The 3,226-nt window shown below is 38.2% G+C and overlaps 1 long non-coding RNA gene across 2 annotated transcripts in view; it reads right to left on the bottom strand.

The window, feature by feature from the left end:
• LOC106519405 (uncharacterized) overlaps nt 1–3,226 on the bottom strand; it is a 20,834-nt gene that overhangs the window by 17,139 nt on the left and 469 nt on the right. The gene's annotated exons all lie outside the window — the stretch shown is intronic.

The raw sequence follows: 3,226 nt of genomic DNA, 5'->3' as shown, positions 1-3,226 counted from the left end.
GGTAATCCTGGGGTCGTGATGATGGGGCCCTTGAATATTGTTGCCCAGGGTACAGCGAAGTGTTAATCCGGCCCTGGTCACAAGCAGCTTATTAAGACTGAAAGCAAACTGAAGCATTACCACGTTGTGCTTTAAAGCTCATTTACTCTTAAACTCGAGAAATGTAGGAAAAGGCTTTAGTCTCTATGGAGACACCTTGTTCTGATAAGGTCATAGATTATACCAGGGAGATTTCAATTGTCAGAGAACTACGTGAAAAACGACAACTCCATAGAAATAATTGGCTTTTCCAACACGTCTAATTTATCTCCTAAATGCCATCCAGCAGTCAAACCTTACACAAACGAGCAGAAGAGAAACAGCGAAACAAAAGAAAAGCCTCATGGTTCAGTCAGTCCATCTATTAAATCAAACTGAAATGCCTGCAGTTCTTTTCTRTGATGGGTTTATTTTTGCACTTTTCCTCTTCCTTTAAGGCTGAATGAATCAGGAAGAGATACGAGCATCAGAGGTAACCCCGCTGAACTGAGACTCACGGCAAACATCTGAACCCAATTACAGCCACAGCCTCATAATAATGGATAATTTGATTACACACTTTGGAGGAGACTTCAATCACTGCCACATGTTCAATTATTAAAACACAATATTTGCACCTATTTACAAGAAAGAAGATTTTAAATATTAGACAATCCCAGCATCTCTTCATCAACAGTTGCTCTGCAGATCTGCATTATGTAAATGGGCTTTATGCTGATTTAAAATGTCACATTTTAATGACTTAAAACCAATCAAGATCATTCATTGCTGCATGACACACTCAGCAAAATAAATAAATAAATAAACAAACAGAAAGTGCAAGATAATGCATTCATCCTATTCACACTAAACAAAATTTATCAAGACTTTGAATTAGGAAACTATTTATTTGGTAAATAATGCAGCAGTGATTGAAGGAAACAACCAATAAAAGACTGAGGAATAGGTAAAAAAGACAATAAAATAAAAGTCTGAGCAGAAAAAGTTTTGACAAGAAAAATGTAGAAAATAAAAAATGTAAAATAAAAGAAAATGTCACTATTACATATCTATGTCCTGCAAAGATTTAAGTTTCGAAGAAGATACAGTATAAATCATACATGCGCCGTCTGTTTTTATTATGATTTTGTTTAGAGAAAAATATTTTATTCTGCTGTTTGCACCTCTCCACGCACAATTCTCTTTTTTCAACCAACAAACTACAAAGTTTTGAAACTTCCTTTCTGGTGTCTCTGTGTAAACATTAATACAACATGCAAAACCCTATAAAAGTAGTGAAAATTAAACAATATCCCCCCCCCCAAAAAAACATTTTGCCTCCTTTTTACACAAATAATATTTTGACATCTCTGACTCGCCGAATTTTAAAACCAATTTTATTTTCACTTTCATAGTTTTATCTTCAACTGCTTGTAATTTTAACTGTCTTGAGTGTGCATAAAAATGTTTCTTACCAGCTTCTAGCCAAGATTCAGACATTTCTCTAGATACAAAACATGTCTATGTTTAACTAAAATAACTTATAATAATTAAAGTAGAAAACCGGGGGTTTGGGCTTGAGGGATGAATGAACCAATTGGTGGGCCGGACTTTGCTCAATCGCGGGCCGGATGTGGCCCGCAGGCTGCCAGTTGAATAGCCCTGGTTTAGTATATAAATATAAAGCGGGGTGTGAAAGTTTGGGCAGCCTTGTTAATTTTCCTGATTTACCTTTAGAAATCATTGATTGTTTGGATAAAAAAATCTGTAAAATATATCATATAGGGGACAAACATGATATTTGAGAAGTGAAATGAAGTTTATATGATTTACTGAAAGTGTGCAATAATTGTTTAAACAAAATTAGGCAGGTGCATAAATTTGTGCACWGTTGTCATTTTATTGATTTCAAAACCTTTAGAACTAATTATTGGAACTTAAATTTGTTTTGGTAAGTTCAGTGACCCTTGAACTCCATACACAGGTGACTCCAATTATGAGAAAGGGTAATTAAGGGGGCAAGTGTAAGTTTTCTCTGCTTTGCATCTTCTCTGAAGAGTTGCAGCATGGGAGTCTCAAAACAACTTTCAAATGAGCTGAAAACAAAGGTTGTTCATCGTCATGGTTTAGGGGAAGGATACAGAAAGCTATCAGAGATTTCAGCTTTCAGTCTCCACTGTGAGAAACATTGTGAGAAAATGGAGGACCACAGGCACAGTTCATGTCAAGGATTGAAGTGTCAGACCAAGAAAAATCTCCAATAAACAGAAGCCAAAGATGTTGAGAACAGTCAGAGTCAACCCACAGACCAGCACCAAAGACCTACAACATCATCTTCCTGCTGATGGAGTCACTGTGCATCGTTCAACTATTACACTTTACACAAGGAGATGCTGTAATGTGAGAGTGATGCAGAGGAAGCGTTTTCTCCGCCCACATCACAAACAGAGCTGCTTGAGGTATGCTAAAGCACATTTGGACAAGCCAGCTTCATTTTGGAGTAAGGTGCTGTGGACTGATGAAACTAAAACATAGTTATTTGGGCAGAACAAGGGCCGTTATGCATGGAGGAAAAAGAACACAGCACTCCAAGAAAAACACCTGCTACCTACAGTAAAATGTGGTGGTGGTTCCATCATGCTGTGGGGCGGTGTGGCCACTACAGGGACTAGGAATCTTGTTAAAGTTGAGGGACGCATGGATTCCAATCAATGTCAGCAGATTCTGGAGACCAATGTCCAGGAATCAGTGACAAAGTTGAAGCTCCTGAAGCCGAGGCTGGATCTCCCAACAAGACAACCACCCTAGACACTGCTCAAAATCTACTAAAGCATTCATGCAGAGGAACAAGTACTGTAGTGGCAGAAAGGTCCACTTATCAAGATAAATAATAAAGAGGAGACATCGATTCTTGGCCAGCCAGAGGGATTTATTTGAGTTCAGTCAGTAACGAGCTTCAACCGACAGATCAGACCTTCCAAACTGAACTGACGCAGTTAGAAAACCATAAGCTTTTATACCAAGTTATCTTTGCCAGGAAAAGGGTGGGCTTTTTCCCAGAATGGCTGGAAATATAACACCACCCAATAGACACTTATTGTGAACCCCTGATGATGTCAACTTTTCCAGACTATTCTACGAGTTGTTTTCGTGACCCCCTTATTCTGACCTTTTGTTCTCTTAAAGTTACTGCTAAAAGCCTCAACAG

Source organism: Austrofundulus limnaeus, unplaced genomic scaffold (assembly GCF_001266775.1).
Source record: "Austrofundulus limnaeus strain Quisiro unplaced genomic scaffold, Austrofundulus_limnaeus-1.0 Scaffold76, whole genome shotgun sequence".
NCBI lineage: Eukaryota > Metazoa > Chordata > Actinopteri > Cyprinodontiformes > Rivulidae > Austrofundulus > Austrofundulus limnaeus.
This window is presented reverse-complemented; position numbering and strand designations above follow the sequence as displayed.